Source organism: Drosophila tropicalis, unplaced genomic scaffold (genome assembly GCF_018151085.1).
Source record: "Drosophila tropicalis isolate 14030-0801.00 unplaced genomic scaffold, ASM1815108v1 contig_878, whole genome shotgun sequence".
Taxonomy (NCBI): Eukaryota; Metazoa; Arthropoda; class Insecta; order Diptera; family Drosophilidae; genus Drosophila; species Drosophila tropicalis.
The window spans coordinates 14,136,178-14,147,872 of NW_027173374.1; the positions used below are offsets into that span (position 1 = coordinate 14,136,178).

The 11,695-nt window shown below is 37.7% G+C and overlaps 1 protein-coding gene across 1 annotated transcript in view; it reads right to left on the minus strand.

The window, feature by feature from the left end:
* The window catches only part of beat-IIa (beaten path IIa), a 44,465-nt gene extending 41,866 nt beyond the window's left edge, over positions 1-2,599 (minus strand). The window contains exon 1 of the mRNA XM_068301057.1: positions 2,307-2,599. The gene's annotated coding sequence lies outside the window, so the exon portion shown is untranslated. The remainder of the gene's footprint in view (positions 1-2,306) is intronic.
* Positions 2,600-11,695: the final 9,096 nt, after the last annotated feature.

Consider the following 11,695-nt stretch of genomic DNA (forward strand, 5'->3'; position numbering starts at 1 on the left):
GTGTAGCAAAAGTTAATGATTTTGTTTCTCAATCAACATTTGTATCACATGTTTTGTTCATTGTGTGTGTCTGTGTATGTGTTCTGTTCTATGTTCTGTGTGTGTTGATTGTAAGCAGCTTAAAGCGGCCGCCTTTCCACTAAGTGAAATTGAATTACATTGTTTCTCCGTTGTCTGTGTATAATGTCGGATTGTTCATGTAACTGTTTGTGGTATTGGTCAGTTCGTGTTTATTTAAACGTAATTAATTTGAACTCCTTCTAGCTCTGGCAATTAGTTTACCAGTTGAGCTTTAGCCAAAGCTGTGGCATTCATTTCCCATCAGACACAGCACACAAAATCCAACAGGGAACAAGGGCAAAGGTGGATATGAAGGAGGGACTTAAGGGTATAATCCTTATTTAGTATGAATTCTTGAATTTTGGTAATTAAAACGTTGTCAAGGACTAGCAAACGATTTAAAACATTTAAATCCCAAATTTAAACAAGAAGATATCTATTTCAAATCACATTTTACTAATGAACAAATCTATCTCAGGACTAATTCAAATGTTTTTCATCTAGCTACCTACTTATTCACCCTGTTTTGCTATCTATTTACTTCTTTATTGGCTCTTGATTATCTCACTGATTATAGATAGATAGAAATCTATTTATCTCTATCTATAACTATTTGCCATTTTATTTGCCAACCTATCCATTAGATAGTATCTATCTGACTTTACGTCTTACTTTCTTTATGTTCAGAGACCTATTGTATGCAGTGGCCGATCTAGGGCTGTATAATTGGGAAAAGTGTGCAATAAGTGGTCCATGAATTTACTGAATGAATTTAAAACATTTTTCAAAGCTCTAAATCCGCATGTGAACAGTGATGATAATGAGTTTCAATATTCGTCCTGAATACTAACCTTTACAACTAATTCAAAGTTTCAATTTCTAATCCCCACATTATAGTCACTAAAAGATTATTATTTTTTTTGCTCCTTTAAAAAATGTAATTTTTATTGGTTTGGATTTCCTGAGTTTTATTAATCTCGAACTTCAAATGCAATCGGGAGAACGCACCCCAGTGTAATTAATCCAATTTGATTGTACAATATTTCACACTTAAAAATCAAACCCTCGCAATTTGTTACACTCAACCAACGATACACATGAGACAACGCCAGAGTTTAGTAGAGAGAATGAGGTATTACTTGAGTAGTGGAATAGATGGGAAGGGATGGGGGTTCATACGTGGTTACTCTCACCAAATTGAATGGAGTTGGAGGACTAAGAGTGGCTGATGACTGGGATACGCGCTAAAAGTTGTGCAAATAAATGGCACTGAAATTTTATAGCACACTTGATAATTTGCGCAATAATTCAGCGCAGCTAATCACCACATAAATAATCTTAAGGATAGTCCGACATTTCATTCAGATACACATAGTATATATACATTTATATCTGTGTATATATAGATAGACAAACAAAACAAAACAAAAAGACAGGTCAGGACAGAACAGGACTAGTGAGAGAGAGAGAATGAGAAGAAGATATGATATGAGAGTAGGAGCGTTAGAGAGAGGAAATTGCGTTGACTAAGCAGCAAAACAAATAAGAACCAGCCAAAACTCATGAAATCGAGAACTCGGTCGAATGGAACGTGAGCGAAATTTTTGCTAACGAATGTTGACTTTTGCCAAAGTACTAAAATCAAATAAAAGCAATAAACAACAGCACCAGCAACAGCAACAGCATGAGGCAAATCAAACAAAATCAACAAAATCACTTGGCTAAAAGTTTGCCCGAAAAAAACAAAAAAATAAACGGAAACTTGATGATGAAGACAAACGTCGAGTAAACTATATTTGGTCATCATAAAAAATTAATAAAAATGGCCAACAAACAAGTTAAAGTTTCTGCCCGGAGTTCAACTTGTTGGAGCAGCATACATACAAATTTAGCATTTAAGCCAAGTAAACAACAAATACATAAAATTAACCCGCTGGAAATTCTGGCGGAAAACAGCTGGCAGCGACAGTTTTTCTCCCCCTTCTAGCCGCCAGAGCACAAATCTAGGTTAGCCATACAAAGAGGAAAAAAGAAAAACCAAACAAACAACGAACGAAGACCGATGAAACGAACTGGCATCAGTTACATTGCGTATACGCCGCATATTGTGCCAGTGCCACAAGATACAATAAAAATCAGCAATTTAAAGCCCCAGCATCACGGCAATATATTCTATGATTTTATTAAGGTAGAGGAGACATCAACATAGAGGAGGAGCATAGAATGAAGTTATGTGAATAATTTACCAGCAATTTGTTGAAAAAATTCAATTTGCTTTAACGTCTCTTGGTTGTTGCTTCTTTTATTTACATATATTCGATTTGTTCACTTAAAAAATGGTTTGCAATAATTCATTTTCAAACACTTGATGTTGTTTTTCTTGATTTTCGTATCTCTATTTTTAGCTCTCAATCAAGAGATTATTTCTTTTTTTTTTGCGATTTTTCTTTCATTCAATTAATTGCATTCCGCACAAATAAACACCAAAATGCGGATCGAGCGTCGACACTTTCACTACCAAACCGACCGTTAAATTCAACGTTCGCCACGCATCTGACTGATTTGCTTGTTGGCCATCAGAGATAGGCATGGAGGCTGCTGCTCTGCTATGTGTGTGTCTGAGTGTGTGTGTGGGATACGCACCCATCAACATCATCGGGATTCGCCCTCGCCGCACACGAAGCAGACATTCGCCTCGTTTTAAGATCCTCGTGTCTTGCCAATCTTGAAGTATAACAGTTTCACGACCACGAGGACAATACGAATACGGAATTCGGTTAGCGGCACTCAAAGAGAACGAAGAATTCGCCGTTGAGTCCTGTGGATGGTTGGCCATAAGATAAGTAGCATTAGCTATGGTCATGGTTAAGAGAAGCTCTTGTGGATGTAAGAGAGAGCAACTTAGTTCCCAAGCTTGAAGGGTTCTACGGCAATAATTTTGAATATTAACAGCTGTTTGCTCTGGGTGATTACATTGCGCAGAATCAGGCCGAAATGGGCATTAAAATACTGGTTTATACTGGGAACAGTTTGTTATCAATACAATGGAAATTCAAATATATAATAAACACATTAAAACAGAAATCAAACCCTTTAGTACCCATTGCCGTTAAAGCCAAATAGATTAAATTAAGAAGTAAAATGCTCTCCAATTTGAAATCATCTTAATTTTTAGTTGACTTTTAAAGTTATTGTATATACTGAATCTAAACTATATATTAGATCTCGGACAGCTGAGCTAGGATGAAAACTTTCTAAACTTTTATTTATGCATTTTTTGGTATTAAAATATCATGAACCATCTCTAATGCAAACTTTGCAGAGTTCGTGGTTCAATTAATTATAGACTTAACCAAGTCGGAGACATTCTTTTTGTTCCATAAAATTTTCGCTCTATTGGCAGCATCATCGTCATTGATCAGTGAAAATAAAAATGTGAAATATTCTGTTAAATTTTAAACTGAATTGGCTAATGGCTTAATGTGTGTGTTTGTAGATGACCAAAGACTTCCATGCAACTGCTAAACCACTCAAATAAAAATGAGTGGGCAAAAGCCACAAGTCCTCAACTAGCCGAAGGCATCATCCAACCGACAACCAGCTCAAATCCAAATAATGAACAAAAAAGTAAGCTAACAAGAAATAAAAGGAAATAGCTCAACCAATTGCCCAAAATTCAGTATCTTCAATAATAAATAAATAAAGTAAGATGGTAAAAAAGAAGGAGAAAATATATCTCTCCTATGCCAACCGATGCAGTAGCTCAATGTGGATTTTGATTTAAGTTTTAGTTGGGTCGGTCGCACTTATCGCGCAATTGATACGCAGCTTAAACTCGGCATTGCCGGACATCCACATGAAGCCAGCGACCAGTCAATGAGATGCCCAGGCCATATGCGGCATTTCAATGAGATGAAAAGTTATTTGCAATATACGAATCGATAGATCATACATACATATACTATCAAACCGCGTGTGTGTGTGTGTGTGTGTGTGTGCTGTGTGTGGATATCATCCCAAAGTGCACATCATGATTTTATTAAATGGACTCTGATGTATTTATTGTCCAGCAACAACGTGACTTGTGAATTGATTTCATTAAACTGGAAAAAGTTAACAAAGCTGCCTGCGCTTTGCTGTGCCTTGGCAACATTTTTTGGACAAAGTTGCCCTGCTTTATTTTGCCATATAGATAAATATTTTTTTATAGCGCAACGTCGTCCCTTCCTATCTGTTTCTCTCTGTGTGTGTGTGTGTTTGTGTGTTGGCTTAAGGACATCTATCGTTAGTGGCCAGGCAGAGATGGTCAGCTTCAATGACCAATGGCAACAGCAGCTCGCATCGAGCGTGGAATATCAATGTGGTCAAGTGGATGACTAGCCGTCAGTCAGAGAAACACAGGCGGCGGCTCAGAACCCGCTGTTTGCCACACAAATTGCCAAATTGTATATTTGTATCACTGTATCGGTGTGCCAGTGTGTGTGTGTGTGTGTGTGTGTGTGTATGTGGTGTATATTCTGCGGCTTTGCCTGCTTGTATTTTGTACAAATAATGATGATAATGTTGATGCGGCTCGCCTGCTGATTTCACGCACATAACTCTGATTAGCCATAGCAATCTCATCCCAAAATATTCCAACATATTGCCCTCTGCAAGCGGCTTTAGGATTTTCATTTAAGCTATGTGAAAACGATTCAACACTTTTGTTTGCAGCTAAAGTGCTGTGAAACCATTTCAATGCCACTCTAAATTTACTATGAATAATGGGGCGTATGCGCAATCTTTGAATTAAACAATATGAGAAGAGAGTTTTTCATGGCACTGTGAGAAATTCGATGTATATCCATATTTCAATACTCTTTCTTTTTCTTGAATGGAACTAACGATGGTTTAAGCGCTAGCCCTTTCCCTTGAGATTTTTGCATTGATCCAATCGTTTAAAACTAATCAAAACATCTGTCCTAAAAGTTAAAGCTTAATTTTCACCAGTCATAATGAAACTTGCAATATTTTGAAGCTTTTTAGCTTAGTTTCTTTTTATCATATATTTTCAATTAATTTCTGACAATCAAATGGTTGAATAATGAAAGGAAATCGTTGAATTTTTTCAAGTGTGAAAGTGTCAAGCAAATGTGAAATTACAAAATTGCCAAGTAAAATAGAAACGCGCAGACTTAAGGCTTTATATTTCTTGTTTACCATAAACAGAAGAAGGACAGGCAGACAAACCAGATAGGCCACTTCCTCCGACTCCTTGCTGTTGCATACTAAATTGTTTCACCATTTCTTTTCGTTTTGTGTTTTTACAAATGTTTAGCGGCAAGAACCACTTACATGAGCCATTTGCATCATATTTCTGTTGTCATTTGTTGACATTTTACTTGCTTTGTGCTAGGACGTGTGTGTGTGTCGGCTGGGGTGACTATATAAGTGTGTGTGTGTGTGTGTGTGTCATGTTAGACGTATACTTAATGTGCAGTCATTATTTTTCAAGAAACAAGCTCAGAGGCAAGCCATTCAACAACAACACAGTCTGAGCCAACTTCAGAGCCAGTTCATAGTGCAAAGGCAGCATAGCAAATAAACCAGCTAAAGGAAAAAAAAAACAAAACCTTATTTAGCCTGTGTGTCTCTCTGGCTCTCTGCAAAAAAAAAAAAAATGAGGAGGCGAAAAGAAAAACCAACCCGCCAACCAAGCATAACCAACCGAGCAAAAGGCAAAGAGATGCTTGCTCCCTTCATTGTTTGCCCTGGACTTGGCTAATTGCCATCCCAGCCCCCCCGTCCCCCAAAGCCCATCATCATTGACTATCGTTTTTCACCAATCAGTCGAGTGAGTATTAATTAATTATCATCTTGAAGCATATTGGTCAGGGCAGACTGCCTTCTCGCCTGCCAGCCAGCTGAAAGTTGATTTTATGCTGAATTTTTGCTCAACTTTTTTCTCTCTTTTTTTTTGTTAACTAATTAGTAATCAACTTTTTGGCCCATGACAACGATGAGCTTCTTGGCCTTAGCGTGGAAAAACCTGTCTCTAACTTTTAACATCGAAATATACATACATATACATGATATTAAAATCATAACTTCTATCAACTATTACAAAATTGATAAACAATTTGTTGCTAAAATAAAATCACAAAATCAATATAGATTTTAAATTGAATTGTGTTTGCATTTCGAGCTTGCTTCTTTGCTTTCTATTCTATGCTATTCTGTAGAGAAATATAGTTTATAAATTTAGTCATTAAAATTCTATCGAACGATCCTTAAATTGATATAACATTTAATTTGGCTTTTGCATTTGAACCGAATCTAAATTTTTGTGAAAGTTTATAATAAATTTCTTAAATTTAAAACAGTTATGCAACAGATTTAATAAATTAATGTCCATCTAAATCATTCTCTTGTTTATTTTAAAATACTTTTACCCTCTAGTAAATTGAATTGAACCCAAAAAAAAAAAAAAAATGTATGCAATATTTGTTTCTATTTTTTTGTGTTCTCTCATATTTATGAGTTCCATTTAAAAGGCAGGCTTTGATTTAGTGTCCCTGGTGGAATCCAGGCTGTGGCAATTAACTAAATGACTATCCCACACTTTATTATACTCTATTTGTTTTTTTTTTTTGGCTTTGTTGGCTAATTTGGCTTGGCCTTAAACTGGGCCAGGACATGAGAAACTGTGAATGGACATTTTTGGCGTCAGTGCAGGCAAGCGTCATTTTGTTATTGTTTTATTTCGTTTGAATATAGCCGCTGGGCCAGGCGCCATCAGGCCTAGTGCAATTGCCGCCTCTTTTTTGCTGTTATTTTTCCCACTTTTTTTGTTTTTTTGATGATTTGGTTTTGTTTTTTATCTATTAGCAGCAGCAGCAGCAGGGAAGAAGAAGAGAAAACAGAGGACGGTCAATTTATGATTATGGCAGCTACTCGCTTGGGGGGTTATTAAAGTCCATGTCGATGCCGCTTATCTCTGACTCTTGTTGCCATAATGCTAAATATGCTTGAGTTTCGAACACACACACACACACACAGACATTACGCAATGTGCTGCACTTAAATTTCACACTTAAATAAACAACTTCCAAGCTGCTGCTGCTACTCCTGTTGGCTGTTGACTGTGGGCTTGCACTTCGTCCTGGTCTCTGGGTTATGGAGAGGAGATGCTTGGCCTACTTTGCCTACTACTACCCGCAAAACTGCTAACTGGCAACAACAACAACAACAAAAACAACAACAATAGCAGCTAGTATAACTCGTGAGTGGAACACACACGCATAAATTGAACAATGCTGAGGGTCCGGGTCTGTGGTCTCATCCCACCCTTCATTCCCATTCCCATTCAGGATGCTGGATACGTGGTAGTGTGACACGGCACAAAATGCGCCACATGTTATGAACCCTAAGAAAAAGGAGGAGAAGGAGGAGCAGTAGTAGGCCAAGCATGTAGTTTGGTTTGGTTTGGTTTCCGCTAGAAATCGAGGGAGTGCGGCAGAGTGGCTTAAAGTGCCTTTTACTAGGCTTAATTCTCATAATTAATTTTGTTAGTAAACTTTGGGGGGGGCTAATACATATTTTGCCACCGTTAATGTTGTTTTCCTATTATTGTTGTTGTTGTTCTTGTTGATGAGACTTCTTTCGCGACCAACTGACGCTGCTGCTCTACATACACTGAACGAAAAGCTTTTGAGCTAAACGTTTCGTTAGTAAAAATTAAATGTTTCTCCATTACTTTTACATCAAACCTCTTATAAACCAAATCTTTGAGTTTCCCTCAGTGTAACGATATCTCCTTGCCGCGTTTATGTTTATTCATTGAATTTATGCCATTATCGTTGCCTACTTACCAGCGCCAAGCAGCGTTCCGCAATCTGTTAGCTGGGCCACCAGCAGGCTTTGGGCTAACTGCTCCTGCCTGGGATGTGTGTGTGTGTTTTATGTGCATGTGCATGTGGATGTGTATTTGTGTCTGCCCTACGGGCCAGGTAATTGCACTTGTGTTTTGCAATCATAGCCTTGTGCATAGTTTGCCAGGCACTTCATGTTCAATACGCTGCAAGCCATCATGCAAAAAGTACAGTGAATATCCACTGTTGGAAGAAATTGTATTATCGTGTTGAATGGTGTGTCAACTTGCTATAGAGCTCACTGCTCCAGTATAAGGGGCCGAACTACCTGCCTGCTCTTGCGGTCAAAATGGGAGAAATCTGCCGAACGTGTGTATTTACTTTATTATCGCATATTTGCATTCAGGACCAAGCCAAATGTGTGCAGGTTATTTATGCATTTGTAGGCTTCTTTGGCGTGTTTGTGTGTCCTTCTCATGTAAGTGTGTGCGTGTGTGAAAATTGTCTCCTAACTACTTTGGCTCAACCACCAGACTAAATAGCCACACCTCAAACCTTACCTTATGTGTTTGTTCATTTCCTTGCTGCTGCCCTGTAAGCCCACCAATCATCAAGGGAGAATATTCGCAATGCAGTCTTGGAAGTAGTTTTTGTGGTTTTGGTCGTGCCCAAGTGCACTAAGAGTTGGAATTCACTTTGATTTTAAGGTAAATATCAACTTGTTGTTTGGCGAGCCTTTTCGTTGATTTAGGGTTGGATTAAAGACCCTGGAAAAAAAGTTTAATAACAAAGAATTTTGACTCAAATTTGGCAAACAATGAATTTTTAATAATAATTCTAAAATTTTAACTTAAAATTTACATCATTTAATGGAGAGATGAATGTGACATTCGGTTAGGCAGCCTTTCTGGCGTCTTTTCTTTCTTGCTGACGTCTCCTGTCCACATAAGAATATGGACAGCGCACAGGTTGACAACGTTTCGTATTCAATGCCATAGACTCACTTTAAAATTTCTTTCCAATTTCTCTTTCTGACCGATTACAAGCCTTGGCTGCTTTATAGACAGTGCCTTGGTGCGCAACATTTCATCCTAAACTGCCGTAAAAAGTTTAGGTATCCTTTACCAGAACAAGTTCGGATGGCCTTCTATTTGCTTGTATAAAAATTTAGTAACAGTGATTAAAAATAGAAGCCACAAAGAGTAGCGAGAAGGAATAACAAGAAATCCGATTTGGTTTTCAAATGGCATTTATTTGGCTTAAATATTCATATTCTTCTTTTTTTTTATTATCAAAACATTAACTTAGAAGCTATTTCATGAGAAGGGGGGAGAGGCAGCGGACCTACAAGAAGAAGAAGCTAGCGCCCTCTCGCCCATGCACTCTCTCGCTCTGGCGTACACTCGCTTCTTCACTTACAAAGCAACTGCAGCAGTGAGAAGAAGAAGAAGCATTGCTTGGAGCCGCTAAGCCAGCGCCCTCTCGCCCATGCACACAAAGCAAAGCTGATTCTTCTTCTTTGCATACTCCCTCTCCGATTGCATAAAAGAAACTGCGCCTGCTCTGAGCGTATCAGTTGCTGCTGAGACATCGTCACGATCGGTCAGGTGGTCTTCTTCTTCTTCACTCTTGTAAATGCGTGCTGATTCTTCCTTTTAATAGCTTCTGCTGATGGACTTTGCGGGGAAGGGTAAGTCTGTTAGTACTTTATTATCTTATTGGATATCCCATATACAGCCCATTTCATTCATAAAATAACGAAACAAAGTATATTTAGCCACTCAATTGTTTGACATGTGGGTTAAAAAAGCATTTAATTTATTCATGAGCCGACACAAACCCTCGACCGCCTAAACACAGACTAATTACCGTATAAATTACCCGATACAAACACACACACTCACAATTACGCAGAGCTAATTTGTAATTTTTGTGGGCGTTTTGCGGGTCAAACATACAATAGGTACATACATATATACAATACTCGATGACTGCTATATATCAATCCGATGAGAAAATTAAACTATAGAGGAAAGACTTTCGTGGCAATAGCAGGAGAGCAGCTTCAATGGAAAATGTTGCAGTTGATTTGACTAATTTGATTCGCACAGTTGAAATATAATTAATCAGATTTCATGTGCTTAATGTAAATTTAATTGTGGCTCTGTTGCTGTGTCGGCCACACCAAACACGGTTCACAGACCACGGTAAAAGAGCCAAAAGAGAAGGGCTTAGGCAACGTGATGAAAATTAACAACGGCTCGTATACTTAATGCCTCATGGATTTAAGCGCATTAAAGTCTGTTCAATACGATATTTCCGTACCTTTTCACCCTGAATCCTTTTCAATGAAAGAGACTGAATTCAACAGGCGCCACAAGAATTGCGCTTTCACGCAAGGCATTTTAATTAAAACTTTTTCTCCCCTATCAACTTTTTTCCACTGTGTACATATATTTTTTTTTAAATAAACCAGAAAAGAAAGGCAAATAAAAAAAATAGTTGCCAATGTCGCCAACGGGTCGGTCAACCATTGTCTGTCCATGCATTTAATAATAAAGCAACCAAATCCGCAAATAAAGTGTAAATGATGGTGGACAAAACAAAACAAAAAATACACAAAAAAACAGAGGGGGTAAAAAAGCAGAGCGACTGCCCAATAAAAATGACCTCAACTTTGCACTATTTTTAATTAAATTGCATTAAAATAAATTGCAAGCATGCGTTCAATAAATGCTTGATATATGAAAATATATTTCTATATGTAGGTATATTCATATTATATTGCATTTTAGTCGCAAAGTGAAACGAACATTTTTTAATTAATTTGCCACAAACAGATAAAACGGACAAGGGGAATAAGTTCCCGATTTAAGCCAATAGCTCTTCCAATAGCAACATTTTTATAAACTCATATGTTTGTTTTGTTTATTCACTTTGCCCTTTGATGTGTTCTACTAAGCAAATGTCCCATTTTTCAATAACATTTTGACTGTAATTGCAGTGCATTAATCTTTTTAGTTTGTTTCATTTTATGCCATTTTGAGAGCAGCCCATCAATGCAGGGTAGAGACATAATCGTGCGGATTATGTGCATCAAAAGGCAGTCCACATAATATAATATATTCCACACAGCATAAATTAGCTGCACACTCTACAAACTGATTGTGACTAAGCACTATATGGGCGGGGGAATGGAGGGCATGGACTATCGTTGGTTGGTTGCAAGTGGTTTTTGGCCCATAGTCAACAGTCAAGTTGTCTACTAATTGCCATTTTGCTGTCACATTTGCTTGGATTTACATGTGCATACACATTTCACATTATTATAACAATTTTGAAGTTGGTCCAAGCCTGGGCCAGAACACGCCCAACACTCTCTTGCCCACCAAAAAAGTGCCAGGGCTAACTTCCGAGTGCCATCATTCTGACTATATGTATTACTGTGTGTGTGTGTGTGTGTGCATTTTATTAATAATGATTAGGATTAAGCTGTCTGCACAACTTTATGCTAATTGCTGGACTGAAACTGGGATTAGAGAGCAGTTAAATGCAGCGTTAAGGAAATCAGAGCCCCAAGTCAAAACGAAATATTCGCCAGCCCAAAAGTAGACTACACTTAAGTTAGCCGGGGCCAAAAAAATTCAGCGAATGACTTAGCTAGAGCAGACAGAGAGAAAGAGGGAGATATAGAGCAACTAAAAATTAACACTAATTACAACATAATAACTATAAAATCGCAAAAGACAAGTGCTTAAAATGACTCAACAGCTCATTGCCACTCA